General features: G+C 47.2%; 1 protein-coding gene across 2 annotated transcripts in view; it reads left to right on the top strand.

Moving 5' to 3' along the window:
• Positions 1–21,802, top strand: part of acox3 (acyl-CoA oxidase 3, pristanoyl) — a 255,528-nt gene that overhangs the window by 135,440 nt on the left and 98,286 nt on the right. The gene's annotated exons all lie outside the window — the stretch shown is intronic.

Below are 21,802 nucleotides of genomic sequence, written 5' to 3'. Positions count from 1 at the left end.
ACAAATACACAGACATGCAAAGATAGACGAGCATTATACTGTAGATGCAAACTAATCTCATCCTCAAACTCCTTGCGCTTACAAGGAAAAAAGAGTCTGATAACAATTATCTAAAATCTACACAGAGGAGGCATTTAAATGTCATGACATTTGAAAACCCAACTGATTTAGACTTGTGTTCTGCGTTCATGGTCATACTAGAAACAACAAACCACCAAATTCTTGCAGATAAAAAAAATAATAACTGGGCAAAACACATCAGTTTTTTTTTTTTTTTATCCACTTTTTCTCCCATTTTTCTATATTTTCTCCCATCCCAATTTTCGTATCATCCAATTCAACCCTCCCCTGTCACGAACGCTGTTTCTTGCCTCCCACAAGCCGGCTGCAATGTGGACTAAGTCATACATAGCACAAGTCCCCTCCGGTACTTGAGGTAACAGGCAGCAGTCGCATCTTTTCACCTGCGCAGCTCGATCTCTCAGTGTCGAGGAGTAACGCGTCCTCACGCTGCCCCCGACACTTCCTGATTCTACTGCGCAGGCGCACCAACCGACTTGTAGGAGTCGCTTGTTCACAACGTTCGATCCCCACCCTTCAGTTTTCCCTCCCCGTAATACGGCCAATGTGTATTACTGCGGACGACCAGCTAAACTGAAAACAATGTGGAGAGCTGGATTCGAACACGCGAATCCTAGCGTCTCCACACTGGTGGCGAGTGCCTTGCCCACTACACCACCTAGCCGCCCTAAAACACATCAGTTTTAAAGTTGTGTGTTTTAAAGTTGTGTTTAAACACTGAGCTCATGCATCACTGAGCACAGGGTGACAGTCACCATCTTCCTGGACTTTTACTTTTAAAACAACACTGTTCAATATTACACTTACTGTACACTTACTGTAGACTTCTGTATATTTTACAATATTCAATATTACACTTACTGTACACTTACTGTAGACTTCTGTATTTGACTGCTTATTTTATATTAGAATGTATAAACGTAACATAGGAAATGTATATCCCGGAGCTGGATTTTTTTTATTCTTAGGCTTATTTTATTCTTCATTCGTGACTTGTTTTGTCTCCCTAAATGTCTACTGTTTACTGTGAGCGATCTGTAGTGCCAAATTTCCCTCAGGATGAATAAAGTATTTCTATTCTATTCTATTCCTATCTGTAATAATTCACTGAGCTAATGAATTCCATTAAGCTTTCTACTTCCTGTGCATGAATTCCGTACCCTGCCCCCAGACGATCAGTACCCTGCCCCCAGACATACTGTACCCTGCCCCCAGACGATCAGTACCCTGCCCCCAGACATACTGTACCCTGCCCCCAGACATACTGTACCCTGCCCCCAGACGATCAGTACCCTGCCCCCAGACGATCAGTACCCTGCCCCCAGACATACTGTACCCTGCCCCCAGACATACTGTACCCTGCCCCCAGACATACTGTACCCTGCCCCCAGACGATCAGTACCCTGCCCCCAGACGATCAGTACCCTGCCCCCGGACGATCAGTACCCTGCCCCCGGACGATCAGTACCCTGCCCCCAGACGATCAGTACCCTACCCCCAGACATACTGTACCCTGCCCCCAGACATACTGTACCCTGCCCCCAGACATACTGTACCCTGCCCCCAGACGATCAGTACCCTGCCCCCAGACGATCAGTACCCTGCCCCCGGACGATCAGTACCCTGCCCCCAGACATACTGTACCCTGCCCCCAGACGATCAGTACCCTGCCCCCAGACGATCAGTACCCTGCCCCCAGACATACTGTACCCTGCCCCCAGACGATCAGTACCCTGCCCCCAGACATACTGTACCCTGCCCCCAGACATACTGTACCCTGCCCCCAGACGATCAGTACCCTGCCCCCAGACGATCAGTACCCTGCCCCCAGACATACTGTACCCTGCCCCCAGACATACTGTACCCTGCCCCCAGACGATCAGTACCCTGCCCCCAGACGATCAGTACCCTGCCCCCAGACGATCAGTACCCTGCCCCCAGACGATCAGTACCCTGCCCCCAGACGATCAGTACCCTGCCCCCAGACGATCAGTACCCTGCCCCCAGACGATCAGTACCCTGCCCCCAGACATACTGTACCCTGCCCCCAGACATACTGTACCCTGCCCCCAGACATACTGTACCCTGCCCCCAGACGATCAGTACCCTGCCCCCAGACGATCAGTACCCTGCCCCCAGACGATCAGTACCCTGCCCCCAGACGATCAGTACCCTGCCCCCAGACATACTGTACCCTGCCCCCAGACGATCAGTACCCTGCCCCCAGACGATCAGTACCCTGCCCCCAGACATACTGTACCCTGCCCCCAGACGATCAGTACCCTGCCCCCAGACATACTGTACCCTGCCCCCAGACGATCAGTACCCTGCCCCCAGACATACTGTACCCTGCCCCCAGACGATCAGTACCCTGCCCCCAGACGATCAGTACCCTGCCCCCAGACATACTGTACCCTGCCCCCAGACGATCAGTACCCTGCCCCCAGACGATCAGTACCCTGCCCCCAGACATACTGTACCCTGCCCCCAGACGATCAGTACCCTGCCCCCAGACATACTGTACCCTGCCCCCAGACATACTGTACCCTGCCCCCAGACGATCAGTACCCTGCCCCCAGACGATCAGTACCCTGCCCCCAGACATACTGTACCCTGCCCCCAGACGATCAGTACCCTGCCCCCAGACATACTGTACCCTGCCCCCAGACATACTGTACCCTGCCCCCAGACGATCAGTACCCTGCCCCCAGACATACTGTACCCTGCCCCCAGACATACTGTACCCTTGCACAGTATACACATACACACACAGACACCCAAACACAAATAGTCTCTCTCTCCCCCCCCCCCCCCCCCCCTCTTTGTCCTCATCACTAAATCACTCAGCGTCGCTCAGATCAGTCTGCGGTGTTGTGGGGAATCGGTTTTCCACGTCTCCAGCGTTTGAGACGGTATGTCACAGCACCCCAGCTGACCGTACGTACAGGGTGGAAAACACTGGAGTCATGTTTTACATACTGTATCCAGCTGTGCTCGACGACTCAGCATAATTCCTACCAGCCCTCAAAAGGCAAGGCGGTTATAAGATGATCTGGGCTGCGCCAGATGCTCTCTTCTCGTCGTTGTCTTTAGCTGACGCTTTTATCCAAAGCCACTTACTAATTGTGTACAACAAGTCAGCAGGAGGGGTATTGTTTGTCTAGCAGTGCTACGGTGCATAGTAGTATAGGCATAGTAGATAGTAGTATATACATAGTAGCATTGTAGGTAGTAGTATAGGCATAGTAGCATAGTACATAGTAGTATACTGTATACATAGTAGCTTAGTAGGTAGTAGTATAGGCATAATACATAGTAGATAGTAGTATACTGTATACATAGTAGCTTAGTAGGTAGTAGTATAGACATAATACATAGTAGATAGTAGTATAGACATAGTAGCATAGTAGGTAGTATTATAGCCATAGTAGGTAGTAGATAGTAGTATAGACATAGTCGGTAGTAGATAGTAGCATACACATAGTACATAATAGAAAAAGACAGTAAGAAGGTTTGCCTTCTTCATTCAGATATTGATTTAAAAGGTGTGTTCTTAGTCAACGGTGGAAAATTGGGCATGTTTCAACTTTTGTGATGGAAGGGAGCGTTTACATTCCCTTGATCCCTCGTTCCTCCTCCCTTTCCATGAAGGGTATAAAATGCAAGCTTCCAGCGTGAAGCATATCCCACAATCCAATGCTCCATATGGTCAATGAATCGGCACTGCATCAAACAACAGTATGATGGCTAACAAATTGTGCACATTAATGACTAGCCTATTGGCATCTTTCATTTCCCATACTGTTGGATCCTCTTAATGGTACAGGGGTCTTCTTTAATTTAAGCCGTCACCCATGGTCCTGGGATTTTTACTTCTAGAGTTAGAAAGCATTAAATAGAACAATATAATATAGGCGAAAAATAGACCACATTCAGCATCTGCACAAAGGAGTCAATGTTGTCACCAGATGGCTCAATAAAGAGAAGACAACCAGAGGAGGGAATGTGCAGTCTTTCTCCCTCTCTCTCTCTCTCTCTCTCCCTCTCTCTCTCTCCCTCCCTCTTTCTCTCTCCCTCTTTCTTTCTCTCACTCTCCTCCCTCTCTCTCTCTCTCTCTCTCTCTCTCTCTCTCTCTCTCTCTGTCACACATACCACCATCCAGTGCCATGCATTCTCTCTCTTCTCCCTCCATTGTTTTCATTGCAAGGTTGAATGACCATCCAAGGAAAAAGTCAGGCAGTGCAATGAGGCAGGGCCGCCATACACACACACACACACACACGGACACACACGGACACACACACACCTTCTAGATGCAGCCGGCGAAGTCATCCTGCTGCGGTGGAAATGGGAACCTTGGAATGTCTCCTTTTCTCCACATGTGCCAAACATCTGTGTGTGTGTGTGTGCGTGCGACAAGACCAGCCATACCTTGTGCACTAAAAGGCTTTAAAAGTATTTTTTTTTATCCACTTTTTCTCCCATTTTCTATATTTTCTCCCATCCCAATTTCGTATCATCCAATTCAACCCTCCCCTGTCACGGACGTTGTTTCTTGCCTCCCACAAGCCGGCTGCAATGTGGACTAAGTCATACAGAGCACGAGTCCCCTCCGGTACTTGAGGTAACAGCAGTCACATCTTTTCACCTGCGCAGCTCGATCTCTCAGTGGCGAGGAGTAACGCGTGGGAGGCTCACGCTGCCCCCGACACTTCCTGATTCTACTGCGCAGGCGCACCAACCGACCCGTAGGAGTCGCTGTCCACAACGCCCGATCCCCACCCATCAGTTTCCCACCCCCTAATACGGCCAATGTGTATTAGTACGGACAACCAGCTAAACTGAAAGCAATGTGGAGCGCTGGAGGCTTTAAAAGTATTATAATACTGTTAAATGTGCCTCACTAACAACTGGCAGGTATTGTACAAACAGGCATTCTCCCCTGGCCATGTCCGCACCTGGCTTATATCAACTAGTTTAGGAACGTCTGCATCCATCGACTCCTGACTGATTTAGAAGAAGCTCTGGATGAGCCACTCAGCAACTGTAAGCCTCGAGAGTGAAGCACTGAATTACGGAAAGATGGTATTAGTGAAATACAAGTTCTCTATGTGTGTGTGCGTGCGTGCGTGTGTGTGTGTGTGTGTGTGTGTGTGTGTGTGGAGGGTGACTCAGCCTCTCTTGTTGCCTAGCAACCTCAAGGCCCTCTACACTTATCTGACAAACGTGGTGTATATGTAGCATTCTTGAGTTAGATCATGTTATTTTTTATTTTTTTTTATAAACAACGTTTTTTATTCAAAGATTACATTTACATTCATATCTTGCATACAGATGTCATGTCCTTTGTTTTTTCCTTACTGAATATCCCTCCCTCCCGCCCCACCCAGAAAAATAAAAAAGACAGTACAAAAGTAAATAAATACATACAAAATAAAATAAGACCAATACAAAATGTGACATTAGGATCCACTTTAACAGCAATATGGTACTCTTAAAGGATAAGTATATTTGCTATGGATAAAAGGATAAGTATATTTGCTATGGATATAATGAAACATAAGTGCAACTCCAGGTCCGATACACAAGCCAGGTCGTATGACCCTAAATACGTGAGGTGGGAGATTAAATAAATACACGCCTACTGTCCCCAACAACCCCAATCAACAGGTAAGCCCACTCAGTGAAAACTGTCCCCCCCCTACATGGCACTCGACATAACTTCAGTCAGGAGGAAACGGATCTATTCTATCTACATACGAGATTAGCGGTTGCCAATGTGTTGTAGAATTTATCAGCTGATCCTCGAATTGTAAATTAAATTTTTTCCAGTTTTAGGAATGACATCACATCATTCAGCCATAATCTGGATGATGGGGGAGGTTCTGCTTTCCAATGCAAGAGTATCCTCCTGCGGGCAATCAGTGAGGCAAAGGACACTACATTGTATTGTTTTTTGGTCAAGATCACATCCTCCTCGGGGATCCCAAAGATAGCAATTTGGGGGCAGGGCACTATAGTAATCTCCAGTACCTCCGAGATGGTATCAAAAAAGAACTTCCAGAATGTTATCAGTTTTGAGCAGGACCAGAACATGTGGGTTAGATCCCCTGGTGACTGTGCACATCTGTTACAGTTGTCTGTCACATTGGGATATATTTTAGCCAATCTGGCATTGCTATAATGGACTCTGTGAAGGACCTTAAACTGAATAAGGCCAAGTCTGGCACAGGAGGAAGAGGTATTAACTCCCTCTAGTGCGTCCCCCCACCATTCATCCGAGAAGGCTACCCCTAGTTCAGTCTCCCACCCCGTCCTAATCCTGTTTATGGCCGTGTCTTTTCTAGGTATGGTATCATAGAGATATGAAACATGGCCCCTATCCATACTAGCCGAGTGTCGAAAACGCTCCACACCTGATGGAGGGGGCAACTGTGGAAACGTAGGGGAATGGGTCCTCACAAAATGCCGAATCTGGAAATATCTAAACCGGTCAGAGTGAGGTAAGTTATATGTGTCACATAGGTCCCCAAATTCTGCAAATACACCATCTATGTATAAGTCACTCAAAGTGATTAGTCCCTCTCTCTTCCATCTAGCGAACCCAGAGTCCAGTGTAGCAGGTAAGAAAAGGTGGTTATTACAGATGGGTGCTGACATAGAGAGCTTAGTCCACCCGCATATCTTTCTCATCTGGGCCCATATCTTTAATGTGGAAACAACAATTGGGTTCTTACTATATTTTGTTGGTGATAGTGGCATTTCACCACAAGCTAAAGCTTGAAGGGAAGATGTTGGGCAAGAACTGGCCTCAAGTTGACCCCAGCTGCTGTCCGGTTCACTCGTCCACAAGACAATTTTGTGAAGATTGGCGGCCCAGTAATAGAACATGAAATTTGGTAGGCCCATTCCTCCCTGACTCCTATCCCTTTGCAGCAAGGATAATTTTATTCTTGGTGTTTTGCCCTCCCAGATAAATGAAGTGATCATCTTATCCAGATCAAGAAAAAATGCTTTGGGGAGAAATAAGGGGAGACTTTGGAATAAGTATAAATATCTGGGTAATACATTCATTTTAATGGAATGTACTCTGCCAGCTAAGGACAGGGGTAAGCCATTCCACCTCTGTAAGTCAGCCTTTACCTTTGTTGTTAATGTGGTAAAGTTTTGTTTTCGAAGAGAGCAAAGAGATTGGGAGATGTTAATGCCCAGGTACTTAAAACCAGTATCCGCTATCTGGAAAGATGGAAGGCGATGGGAAATATTCCGGGCGAGATCATTAATTGGGAAGCATTCACTTTTCTGTACGTTTAATTTGTAGCCAGAAAAGCTTCCAAAAACCTTTAGAAGAGACTGTTGTATTGACCTACACCATACCTGGTCGCGGTGGCAGCAGCTACACAGTAATGATAAACACTGTACCACTCAAATCTAAAAATGTAACGTGGGGCATTTTCAAATCTAAAAAATAAATAGCAGTTGACTGACATCCTATTATGTGTAGCGAGCACAAGTTGAGGCTTTCATTTTTCTTCTTTTATACAACTTAACTAATAGTTGGCCCGAATATGTCGTTGACTCACCAATCAGTCCGTGGAAACTAATAGAAAACAGTCCCATCTTTAATTCAGTCTAGTCCCCGTTTCTGTTCAACGATTTGACAAAAGTTGCAGCCTCCTCAGGTGTGTCGAACTGACTCTCTTTGTCGCGATAGGTAACGATGAGGCGGGCCAAAACGGAGCCCCTCCACCTCTCGGAGCTGGCTTCTCACCTCGTTAAACGCTGCACGCGCCCGTGCTATCTTGGCTGTGTGGTCTGGAAAAACGGAGATGGACACCCCCTCGTACATGATACTCTTCGTCTCTCTTGCTTTCTTTAGGATGTCGACACAGTCTGAAAAGTAGTGTAGTCTGGCCACAATTGTGCGAGGTCGCTCCCCCGGTCGGAGTCGCTCCCCTGGTCGGGGTTTGGCCTGGAGTATACGGTGCGCCCTGTCCAACACAGGTTCCTTCTCCATGTTGAAAACCTCCTTAAGCAGCCTGGAGACGGCTGCAGTCGTGAGGGGGGAGCCTGTACCTTCAGGAACGCCAACAATCCGTATGTTGTTGCGACGAGACCTAGATTCGAGATCTTCACATTTATTTTCTGTTTTAATCAGTTTTTTGACAAGATGTTCAACTTTCTCCTTCAAAATGGCGACGTCGTCGGTGCATGTGGTTAGCGCGTCTTCCACTCCTGCCACTGTGCCTTTTATCAACGTTACCTCAGATTGTAAAGTTGTTATCTTGGCTGACCATTCAGTTTTCATGGCTTGTAGTTCGGATTTGATGGTTACTAGGTCATTTCCCAGAGCCGAGTGCAACTCAGCTTTAAAGATTTCAGCAATATCATTGCGCACAGTTGCAAGAATGTCCAACTTGAAGGCCGCGGCTTCTGACTCCCTGGTATCCACTGGGAGAGAGTGGATCGAAGGCTCACGTGAGAGCGGGGCCGCACCACATTGCGTTATTTTCTGCTGCGACTGAGATGCACACGGTATTTTAGTAACTTTTGGAGGCATTTTGAAGCCCAAACAAAAACTGTCTAGTTCACGGGTGTATTATATTCAATACTAGTAAAAACGTCTTCTTGAAAGGGTGCCTTTAGATTATATAATTAGGCAATTCTGCCGGAGCTCTTAAATCTGCGTGTCACTCCATAGTACGTTAAACCGGAAGTCCTCAGATCATGTTATTTTTGAGCATTGTTTATAGGAACACACCAGCATTATGGGGAATGCGCTTACAGTACTCTCCAGAGATAGATACCGGTTTCCTCTATGTGCGTTCAGTAGAAAGCTATCCGGCTGCGAGCTAGCCTAGCTTAGCACAAATGAATGGAAGCGGATACGGACCACTAGTCTAGCTGTTGGCCAAAAACACCTCGCCCGGAGGTTTAAGCTATAGGCTAGTGGTTCGTATCCGCTTCCATTAATTTGCGCTAAGGAAGGCTTTCTACTGAACGCACAGAGAGGAAATGGGTATCTATCTTCTTGTCTGTCTCTGGAGAAGACTGTAGGCGCATTTCCCACAATATCGTCATGTTCCTTTAAGTGGTACGTGAGGTCGGTGTCGTCGAGGCATTGGGTCTGCTGTTGTGAGGGATTGCAGAGCTCAGGCTCCAACTCAGATGTGGTCAGGGGGGAGAAATGGTGACGCGTTTCTTCTGCCGTGTCTACCTTATTTGATGGTGAACAGTAGTGTAACTGAGGGGTTACAATACCCTGACTGTATTAAAGATTGTGATATATTAAGCCACTACTAGTTATGTACTTTAATTACTGGCCATACAGTACATGAATATATATGGTGAACACCCACACAAGAATACGGCATTGACACATACATTTCTATTGGAGGGTTATTTATTATTATTAAGCAACGTTAGGTTACAGATTGAGAATTAGGCTTGCGCTTGTATGGCGAAGAACATACGTAAAGTCAGTCAAGAGCATAAGTCAATGAGAATAGTATGAATACTAGGATGGGTCTAAGCTGACGCCACCTGTGGTATAGCAATTATATAGGCCACACCGGTACCAGCTGGAGACACTGGGGGGTTCCCTCCAGGGTGTAAGGCCGGTAGGGGTAGAGGAATGTTCGGGTACAAAGTCTGGGTCAACGAGGAATAACGAGGCTCCAGATACAGGAGCCGGTGCATGTACTCCCTTGATCAGCAGACAAAGCAACAGTTGTAATCCAAGATGCTCGAATAGCATTGACGACAGCTAGCCAGCCTCTTCCTAGAGGCGGGCCCGAGTGATGATACTCACGGGGGTAAATCCCAAACGACAGTGGGATCAACGGTACTCTTCTCCAGTGGTCACGGTCTCAAAGCAATATAATCCAACCAGAAATGGTTCTGCAGTCGCCGGTGTAGGTTCTCCGGTGTACATATCCAACGGTTCTCGCCTAGGACTCCTCGGGTGTGGGCACGGATTTAGGCCGCACAGCCTGGATAAGTGCACTAGCTAAATACACGACGAACCGATGGTAATGCTGGTCACTGAAGAACTGTAGCCGCACGATACACTATAAATGGTCGACTATTACTTCACATTAGATTAAGTCGAACTCAACGTTACTGCGTTAAACTCTGACACTTTAGCATTCTATTCGCACGCGGTTCTCAATGCTCTATTTAGATGCAAGGTTGCTCACTTCACTGCACGTTGACTCGTGGTGAAGGCATTAAGGTTTTGGTAAGACTGAATGAACTTGAACTACTACTGTTTTACACCTGTGCCGTATTTATACGTAAGGTGAATATCTAGTGCCAACCTCAGTTCTGTCTCGTATTACTGCGCAGACTCTGGGCATGTACCGACATGCCCGGAGTTGCCTTTGAACTTGCCGTTGGGGGCTTGGTCGTTGGCGCCTGGGGGTCGCTGTCCAATAGGAGAGCGAATATTACTCTGGTTTGTACACAGGTAAAGGGATATTCCGTGTATATATACAAATAATATACAAGGGATATCAAACGATATACAAATATTATACGAGGGATATCAAACAATAAATATATATATTCGGTTTAATCTGACCCTTTGTAACAGCCGCCTCCTAATTAGTCCGCACCTAATTAGTTAAAGCGAAGACAGATTAATAGTCCTGTCAACTACTCAATGTCTGTTGTGGGGAGTAGGTCAATCTACAAAGTCAGTGGGTCATGATCGTCATCAGGGGAGTCAGGGAGCCTTGGCAACTCTATCAGCCTCGCCACGGGTCGGGTGTAGGTCCGTCCCTGGACAATAACTTCTGCCGCTCTGACCTTTCCGTCGGCACTAGTGATCACTTTGCTTACGCGGCCGGCCGGCCACGCAGCTCGGGGTAGTGACTGGTCTATGATCATAACGACTGTGTCCACTTTTAAGTTGTCCCTGTCCTTGACCCGCTTCTGACGGGCTGGAAGGGATGGCGGGGAGCTTAGGAGGAAGCGGGCCTGAGACTGGTTGATCTGTGCTTGGCTGTGTCTCCACATCCTCCGTCTGTTCCTCTTGTTCGGTCTGTACCCCGTCTGAGGAGGGGCCGGTTCCGGCCGCCCCATCAAGAAGTCGTTTGGGGTGCTGGGTTCGAGGTCAGCTACGTCGCTTGGAGCGCAGCTGAGGGGGGTGGAGTTCGGAACTCCCTCTTCTTGGGCCCACGGTTCTCTCACAGGCCTCTCGTCTAATGTCAATAGCCTCTCAACGGGCTGTATGAGAGAGTGGCCGGTGTCGCTCACCTTTGTGTGCAGGCAGCGTGTAGACGTGGGTTGACTGTCAAGTCCGTAGAGGGGGCCCTGGAGCGTCCACCCCAGTCGGGTCTGAACCGCGACTGGGCATCCTTTGGGTCCGATGTGGGCCGCCTCAATTGGGAGAATGAGGTCCGCGTGGTCGGAGCCTATGAGCAGGGTCGGTGTGGCGCCGTCGATGAGCGGTATAGGTAGTCTGCGTAGGTGCTCGTACTTCGCCATCAGCTGTGGGATGGGGTAGGTGTACTGTGACAGGCCTATGTCGTGGCTGGTGAAGACGTTAGTGATGCTATACTGCTTCTCGGGCTGCTCGACCGCTGCTATCGTGAAGGAGACATTTTCACCCTTTATGGTCTTCCGGTCTCTTCTAATGGTACGGATTGTCATTGTTTCTTTGGCACCCCGCAGGCCCAACTGGGCTGCGGCGGAAGCGAGGAGGAGAGTCTTTTCAGACCCATCGTCTAGGACGGCGTAAGTGTCCAGGACCTTGTCCTCGTAACTCAGGAGCACTCTGACCACTTTGATGAGCACTCGGGGGGGGTCCCGCTCTGCTTGGGGTCTATGTGGAGCACTCCTGTTGGTCGGTTGCCTCGTCGGGCTATTCTTCTCATGTTATCCTCGCACAAGAATCGGCGGTGACCGGCTTGTGGGGGGTCAGACGCAATCCACTGCTCCATTTCGGCGATGGTCAGTTTCGGGAACACGTCGCACTGGTCCAGCCAGTGTCCTCTGCGGCAGTACGTACAGGCGATCGTCCATACTTCCTTTGCCGGGGGGTTGTCACCTGTCTGTGGTGACACAGAATCTATATGGTGCGAGTAGCACCGTGACTCCCAGTGTCTGCTGCAACAGTCAGGACACCAGGGGGGGGTTTGGTGACTGGTCTGTGGTGACACCGCCTCGGCCTGGTACATCACTGTGACGGGCACACTCTGGCCTCCTGGCGGACGCTTGTTGCTGTCGTGCAGGACCTCCAGGTGGGCGCCGTCGCACTTGCTGCATTTCTTCTTTAAACGGCACTCAGCTGCCATATGGCTGCGCGCGCAGCGGAAGCAGCGGCGGTTGGCTTTGATCCACTGACTCACCTCGTCAGCGGTCAGCTTCTTGAAAGTGTCACATTGATACAGCCGATGTTCCTCTTCACAGTACTGGCATACAATCTTCCACTCCCCCTTGGTCGGGGGGGTGCTGTGGTTCTTGTGCTGCGGCACTGACTCGGCCTGGTGCATAACGGTCACTGACCGGCGGTTCTCGTTGGACCTCCGAGGTCCATCTCTAGGGCTAGAGTCACTCCACACGAATGTGTCCAGTCGTAGACTGCTGACCTCCCTGGCGAGGAAATCAGCTAGGTCTAGGAGGGATGCTTCTGGGCCGTTGGGGTCGCGGTGGTCTCTCTGCCGCCGAAAACGCTCTTGGCGGGCTGGAGGGAGCTTCTCCAGTATTCGCTCCACATTAGAGTTTGCATATAGTTCATGTCTCCCCTTCTCCTTTTGGGACCCCAGCATCCCCACGAGGGATTGTACCTTGATAGAGAGGTCATCCAGTGCTCTATTGTCTCTGGCTGGGGGGAGGCGGTCGATATCTCTTATTTCTTGTATCACGTAGTCCCATATGCGTCCATAACGCTGGTCGAGGGCCACTAGAGCCGCGGAATATGGGGTACTTGAGTTGGAATATGCCAGCGCTATATTATGCGCTCTGGGCACCTTGAGATGCTTGAGGAGGATGTCATATTTGTACGACTCGTCGGGGACGTCGGACATCATAGTCTCCAAGCACATCCGTAATTCCGTGTACTGTGCTCTGTCCTCGCGTGTAAAGTCTGGGAACGTCGGTGTGCCAAGGTACGATGCCATGGATGGCTGGCACATTGGTGAGCGTAGGGGAAGAGGCCTCCTGGGCGAGTCTCCCCGTACGTGTTGTCGTGGGTTGGTACTTGGTGGGTACCAGAGGCCGGGTACCCAGGTGCTGTTTCTCGGTGCTGACTGTACGTCAAACTCACCCGTGAGTTGGGTCGGGGGTTTGTAGTGCAGTGACTCGGGGCTGACGTCGGGGCTGTACTGGGCCTCCTGGTCCAGAGTACGTTGCTGCTGGTGGGCTTGACTTTCCTCCTCTTCCTCTTCCTCTTCTAGGTCCTGGAGTCTTCTAGTCAGTCTCTCGGCTACGTAGGCCGGTTCTTCCCGGTGGCTGGGTCTCGTATGGACCGGTCGGGGAGGGGGGTCGGAGACGTAGACAGGATCCTCCTGTTGGCCGGGTCCCGGGTCGCTTCGTCGGGTAGGGGAGTCGGAGACGTAGACAGGATCCTCCTGTTGGCCGGGTCCCGGGTCGCTTCGTCGGGTAGGGGAAGGTGCCCTAGACCCTTGTCGTGATGATCTCCGGGAGCTCCGTGCGGAGAGAGGGGGTGTCGCCCTGGCAATCAATTGTTCTATCATCTGCGCCTGCAGCCGGTCGCGCTCTGCTTCGCGCTGGGCATGGGCGGCGTCGCGCTCTGCTTCGCGCTGGGCATTGGCGGCGTCGCGCTGTGCATTGGCGCCGTCGCGCTGTGCATTGGCGCGGTCTCTTTCAATGTTCTCTTCCGTCTGAAGGCGTCTCTCCTCCAGTCTTATGCGGTCGTCTTCACTCCTTTGTTGCGCCTGGAAGCGCTCTCGCTCGGTTGCAGAGTGTTCGCGTTCACTAAGGGCTTGCGCTTGGAGTTGCGCGTGAAGGCGCTCTCGTTCCGCTGCAGATTGTTCGCGCTCGCTTGCTTGTTGCGCCTGGAGGCACTCTCGTTGTTCGCGCTCGCTCGTCTGTTGAGCCTGAAGGCGCTCTCGTTCCATGGCAGAGTGTTCGCGCTCACTAAGGGCTTGCGCTTGGAGTTGCGCGTGAAGGCGCTCTCGTTCCGCTGCAGATTGTTCGCGCTCGCTCGTCTGTTGAGCCTGAAGGCGCTCTCTTTCCGTGGCGGAGTGTTCGCGCTCACTAAGCGTCTTTGCTTGAAGCCGGTCGCGTTCACCCTGAAGTCGGTCTCTTTCGGTGGAGGCTGTCAGTGTGGCGATCAAGGCTTGCGCCAGTATCTTGTCCGCCTCGCTGGGGGATGACACTGACGGGGGTGATCGGGTTCTGACAGGGCTTGTTGGAAATCTGTTCTCCTGGCGCGCCCCGAGGTCCATCTCCTGGGCGCGCTTCTCTTCTGGTGGTGTGTCGGGTTCTGTCCCTGGAGCGCTTTCTTTATCCTGGAGCTCTCCGGGGACTATCCCGTGGACGTTGTCTGGAGGTATAGTCATGTCATGTCCCACCTGGTCCCCCCCGTGAGCTTGGTCAGTTTCGTGAGAGCCCACTGGGGTCTCTACTGGCAGGGTCGCCTGGTCGATAGGATTTGACATGCTTTGACTATCCGCTTTATCCGTATTTAACGTCTGTTTAGATAAGCTAGGTAGTAGAACGACAGCATATTCCTCCAGATAGGGAGGTGGCTGACGTTTGCGCTGCGGGCGTTCTAGCTTGGGAGAGCCGCTTGGGGAGTGTTCACCGCTGGCCATGGTTAATATTAATATTATATTAAATATTACACTGATACCCTCCGGCTCGAAGGACCAATTGTAACTGAGGGGTTACAATACCCTGACTGTATTAAAGATTGTGATATATTAAACCACTACTAGTTATGTACTTTAATTACTGGCCATACAGTACATGAATATATATGGTGAACACCCACACAAGAATACGGCATTGACACATAAAGTTCTATTGGAGGGTTATTTATTATTATTAAGCAACGTTAGGTTACAGATTGAGAATTAGGCTCGCGCTTGTATGGCGAAGAACATACGTAAAGTCAGTCAAGAGCATAAGTCAATGAGAATAGTATGAATACTAGGATGGGTCTAAGCTGACGCCACCTGTGGTATAGCAATTATATAGGCCACACCGGTACCAGCTGGAGACACTGGGGGGTTCCCTCCGGGGTGTAAGGCCGGTAGGGGTAGAGGAATGTTCGGGTACAAAGTCTGGGTCAACGAGGAATAACGAGGCTCCAGATACAGGAGCCGGTGCATGTACTCCCTTGATCAGCAGACAAAGCAACAGTTGTAATCCAAGATGCTCGAATAGCATTGACGACAGCTAGCCAGCCTCTTCCTAGAGGCGGGCCCGAGTGATGATCCTCACGGGGGTAAATCCCAAACGACAGTGGGATCAACGGTACTCTTCTCCAGTGGTCACGGTCCCAAAGCAATATAATCAGTCTTTCAGTCATGAGTAAAGTAAAGCACATCCTGGATAGAAAATCACTCTACATTCTCTACTGTTCACTAGTTTTACCATATTTAAATTACTGTGCTGAAGTCTGGGGAAACAATTATAAGTCTACACTACAACCACTTTTTATACTCCAAAAAAGGGCCATAAGGATAGTTCACATTGCAGGTTATCGTGATCACACTAACATATTGTTTCTGGAGTCAAAGACATTGAAGTTAAATGATCTTGTGGAATTTAAAACGGCACAATTAATGTATAAAGCAAAAAGTCATGCACTTCCAAGAAACATTCAAGAATTGTTCTTTGATAGGGAGGGGGGTTATAATCTGAGGGGAGAACACAATTTAAAGGTGCTAAACGTACGCACTACCATGAGAAAACACTGCATCTCAATATGTGGAGTGAAACTGTGGAACAGTCTTAATGTGGTGTTAAAGCAATGTCCAAACATGAGACAATTCAAACTGATGTATAAGGAAATTATGTTCACAAGGTACAGGGATGAAGAAGGGACTTGATATTCACAGGTGTTTACATTTTTATTTTGTTTCTATTTTATTTTATTTTATACATATATAGTTTTTGTTTATTGTTTTGCATATATATATATATATTTTTTTTTCTTTTCTTTTCTTTTCTTTTTTATGTTTAAAAAAGTACACTCATTTGAGTAGTGGAAAAGGGGTAGGATTAAATAAGTGTATACTTCTTCCTACTCCTTTTCGAACATGCAGATTGAGTTGTTTTTCTTTTTTGTTATTGTTTGTTGTATTCATTGCATGTTCGAAATAAAGACTTCAAATCAAATCCAACCAGAAATGGTTCTGCAGTCGCCGGTGTAGGTTCTCCGGTGTACCAGTGGAGGTTTCTCTATGACAACACGTGAAACACAAATTCACTCATAATTCATAATTATTATTCATTTATATATATATATACATTTATTTTATTTATATATATATAAAAAATTTATTTTTTTAATTATTATTATTTTATATTTTTTTATTAGAAAAGTTTTCCTCTGTAAAAAAAATGCCAGTGAATTTTTTCTTTTTAAAAAATGGCCAAAATTGACAGCTCTGAGCAGGCCTGCACTGCAGTAATGACTGCAGTAATTATTCGTGAAGAAAACTTCACAGGTGTGACCCAATGTTATATAAATAATAAATAACAGCCAATCGAAATAGGCTATTAATTTCGTCTAAGCACGGTCTGTGCAGTTAAACTCTTGCCTTTGAATGGAGGATTGAATGATTGACAGCCCTTGCCATCCAATACATGGAGGTTGAATATGATTGGCAGCCTTGCAAATCCAATCAGAGATTGCTGCATTGCAAAGTCAAAACGGGTCCATCTGCAGGGTAGGTTTAGCTCTGGCCAATCTCAAGTTTCTCAAGTTTCTTTATTAGTTGTCATACAGAAGTACAGAATACTTTTATACAAAATGTAACAGAAATAAGCATTTTGTATAAAAGTATTCTGTACTTCTGTATGACAACTAATAAAGAAACTTGAGAAACTTGAGATTGGCCAGAGCTAAACCTAATCTCCGACCCTGCAGATGGACCCATTTTGACTGTTTGAAAGAGCAAGGAAGTAGTTTAGTTGTTGTTTAGTAGAAGTAAGCTGTACAGCTATAACAAGTAAAGTCAGGCTAAATTAAACTTTGCGCCAAGATTAGGACCGAAGTATAAACCAGCAACTGAGCAACATGAAGAAGTGGATTTATGCATCTGGATCAGAAAAAACATTGTGGATGAAAAAGTAAGTAGGCTAGTGTTTGTAAAAGCTTGTATGCTAACAGTAGCTACCCAGTTTAGCCTACATCACAATGATAATCACCAAGCTAACTTACTGTACACACTGTAGGGCTGGGCAATTAATCAAAACAGAATCGCGATATCGATTCATAGACCTATGCAATCTCATTTCTAAGTTATGACTATTTTTTTTTATTAATTTTTTTTTTTTTTTTTTTTTGTATCTGGGTTGAACATGATTTGTGGAACTCCCTCTGGTGTTGTGGTCGTGGTATTCACTGACCTTTGGGAAGTATTTCGACATGCACATGGGTATCTTAGTGGTGTAGTGTATCTTGTAGACCAGGCAAGTTGCTGTACTCTGTCGTCTACTCTAAGCCATCCTAGGTTGTCAAAGTGGGCAGGGGTGAGGTGGGTTTTAGGAGTAAGGTCAAGCAGTAGTCTGACCAGTTTGTTTTGTGATGTTTGTAATCTTGTTTTTAGTGCCTTTGAGGTGCTTTGGTACCATGAGGTGCAAGCATAGTCGGAGTACCCTTGAATGAGTGCTCCTGTTAGAGTCTTCAAGGTATTCTTGTTTACCAGAGAGGAGATCCGGTACAAGAATCTAGTTCGTTGGTTGACTTAGTTTTATTACATTGCATCCCATTTTGTCACAGGAATGATTTGCCTCTATAGGATGGAACCCATGTAGGGAATTTCATCTTTCCTTTTAAGATAAGATAAGATATTCCTTTATTGATCCCCTTGGGGAAATTCAGGCATCATAGCAGCATGGGGGAAGGGGGGGGGGTACAGGTAGTGAAAACAACACAAGCTGTGTAAACAAATAGGTCAATATAATTTACTATCTAACTAACTGAAATATATTTTCACAGTGTCACATAAGGTGCAGTATGCATAAGGTAGTGTTATAATTTACTATCTAACTAACTGAAATATACATTATTCATTATTCACAGTATCACAGTATCCACATAAGGTGCAGTATGCCTAAGGTAGTGTAAGTTGTCCTCCTTGGGTTCCTATAAGTCCCAGGTCGATGTCTGGCAGCAGTTGCTGCCCACTGTTGTGGAGCCTGATGGCCACTGGTATGAAGGACTGTCCGAGGCGGTTAGTTGAGTGTCGGGGGGGTATGAGTCTGTGGCTTCCTTGTCACCTTCACCTAATATGTTTTGATCTGGTCAGGTGCGCTGTCACCTAAAATGTTTTGATCTGATCAGGTGCGCTGTCACCTAAAATGTTTTGATCTGGTCAGGTGCGCTGTCACCTAAAATGTTTTGATCTGATCAGGTGCGCTGTCACCTAATATGTTTTGATCTGGTCAGGTGGGCTGTCACCTAATATGATTTCATCTGGTCAGGTGCGCTGTCACCTAATGTGATTTCATCTGGTCAGGTGCGCTGTCGCCTAATGTTAATATGTTTTCATCTGTGTCCACTGACCACTGACACACAGTGGGGGATGTTTTAAAAATATTATTTAATATATAATATAATATAATAATTTGTGCTTCACCTAAAAATTTGGTCAGCAGCCTCCACTGCGGTGTACATATCCAACGGTTCTCGCCTAGGACTCCTCGGGTGTGGGCACGGATTTAGGCCGCACAGCCTGGATAAGTGCACTAGCTAAATACACGACGAACCGATGGTAATGCTGGTCACTGAAGAACTGTAGCCGCACGATACACTATAAATGGTCGACTATTACTTCACATTAGATTAAGTCGAACTCAACGTTACTGCGTTAAACTCTGACACTTTAGCATTCTATTCGCACGCGGTTCTCAATGCTCTATTTAGATGCAAGGTTGCTCACTTCACTGCACGTTGACTCGTGGTGAAGGCATTAAGGTTTTGGTAAGACTGAATGAACTTGAACTACTGCTGTTTTACACCTGCGCCGTATTTATACGTAAGGTGAATATCTAGTGCCAACCTCAGTTCTGTCTCGTATTACTGCGCAGACTCTGGGCATGTACCGACATGCCCGGAGTTGCCTTTGAACTTGCCGTTGGGGGCTTGGTCGTTGGCGCCTGGGGGTCGCTGTCCAATAGGAGAGCGAATATTACTCTGGTTTGTACACAGGTAAAGGGATATTCTGTGTATATATACTGTTACAAAGGATCAGATTAAACCGAATATATATATTTATTTATTGATATATATTGCATAGTATTTGTATATCGTTTGATATCCCTTGTATATTCCTTGTACATATACACGGAATATCCCTTTAGCCCAGACCATAATATTTCATTCCCCTATTGGACAGCGGTCCACAGGCGCCAGAGCCATGCCTCCGGAGTCAGGTTCAAAGTCACCGTCAAGACATGTCTGTACATGCCCGGCCTTGCCCAGGGATACGAGACAGAAATGAGGTTGGCACTAGATTGTTCGCCGTGCATATAAATATGGCGCAGGTGAATACAGAAGTAGAGTTACCCAATAAGTTGAAGCCTCACCCACGATACTCCGTGCGGTGAAGTATGGCCTGTTTGGCCCCAAATAGAGCATTGAGACCGCGTGCGAATTAATAACTGAATTGTCAGAGTTTGGCGCTATACCGTCGAGTGCGACATATTTCTATTAAGTCAGTAATAGTCTATTTGTGTATAGTGTATCGTGCGGCTAAAGTTCTACAGTGACCAGCATCACCAACGCTTCCTCGTATCAGCTAGAGTGCTTATCCAGGCTGGGCTGCTTTCATGGCGCTTTCACCCGAGGAGACCTAGACGAGAACCGTGTGGACATGTACACTGGATTAATCTACCCGACGACTACATAGCCCTTTGCGGCTGGATTATATTTGTTTTGGTCCTGTGATTTATGGAGCGGAGAATCGCCGACGCCTACACGTGTTGGATTTACCCTGTGAGGAGACCAGTCGAGTCTGCGCCTCAGAGAGCCTGAGGCCGGCTAGCTTTCTTCACTGTGGAGCTACAGTCTACGGAGAACAGCTGTATTCGTCTGTGGATCAAGAGGCTATTGCACCGTCTCCTGTACTTGGAGTCTCCTTAGTCATCGTTGACCAGACTCTCTACTACCGACAGATCCTCTACCCCTGCTGGCTTACAACCGGGGGGACCCTTCCAGTATCTCCCGCTATATATTACTAGTGTACCATAGATATAATTCCCTAAGATTCAGGTTGTATAATTACCTCCTGCGTAACCAGAGAATGGACATTCATTATTGATTTGCCTACGCACATTCCTTTGCCTTATAAGCGCATCCAAAGTAAAATACAGAGAAGTATATTATGTACCTTTTGCTGCAATAAATACTTGATTACACCTTTGTGTGGAACCGATTCATTGTGGGAAGTGTTCATCATATTTATATATCATGTACTGTATGGCCAGTAATTAAAGTACATAAAGCGGTAGTGGTTTAATGATACCATACTTATCAATACAGTCAGGGAATTGTACCCCTCAGTTACATATACAAATAATATACAAGGGATATCAAACGATATACAAATATTATACGAGGGATATCAAACAATAAATATATATATTCGGTTTAATCTGACCCTTTGTAACAAGTAGAGAGAGAGAGAGATGGAGAGAGAGGATGTAAGGACGAGAGGATGTAAGGACAAGAGAGAGAGGATGTAAGGACAAGAGAGAGAGAGAGGATGTAAGGACAAGAGAGAGAGAGAGAGGATGTAAGGACAAGAGAGAGAGAGAGGATGTAAGGACAAGAGAGAGAGAGAGGATGTAAGGACAAGAGAGCGAGAGAGGATGTAAGGACAAGAGAGAGAGAGAGAGGATGTAAGGACAAGAGAGAGAGACGATGTAAGGACGAGAGAGAGAGAGAGGATGTAAGGACAAGAGAGAGAGAGGATGTAAGGACAAGAGAGAGAGGATGTAAGGACAAGAGAGAGAGATGATGTAAGGACAAGAGAGAGAGAGAGAGGATGTAAGGACAAGAGAGAGAGACGATGTAAGGACGAGAGAGAGAGAGAGGATGTAAGGACAAGAGAGAGAGAGGATGTAAGGACAAGAGAGAGAGGATGTAAGGACAAGAGAGAGAGATGATGTAAGGACAAGAGAGAGAGAGAGAGGATGTAAGGACAAGAGAGAGAGGATGTAAGGACAAGAGAGAGAGAGAGAGAGGATGTAAGGACAAGAGAGAGAGGATGTAAGGACAAGAGAGAGAGGATGTAAGGACAAGAGAGAGAGGATGTAAGGACAAGAGAGAGAGAGAGAGGATGTAAGGACAAGAGAGAGAGGATGTAAGGACAAGAGAGAGAGAGAGGATGTAAGGACAAGAGAGAGAGACGATGTAAGGACGAGAGAGAGAGAGAGGATGTAAGGACAAGAGAGAGAGAGAGGATGTAAGGACAAGAGAGAGAGAGAGAGGATGTAAGGACGAGAGAGAGAGGATGTAAGGACAAGAGAGAGAGAGAGGATGTAAGGACAAGAGAGAGAGAGGATGTAAGGACGA

This window comes from Notolepis coatsorum (assembly GCF_963971535.1).
Source record: "Notolepis coatsorum genome assembly, chromosome: 13".
NCBI lineage: Eukaryota > Metazoa > Chordata > Actinopteri > Aulopiformes > Paralepididae > Notolepis > Notolepis coatsorum.
This window is presented reverse-complemented; position numbering and strand designations above follow the sequence as displayed.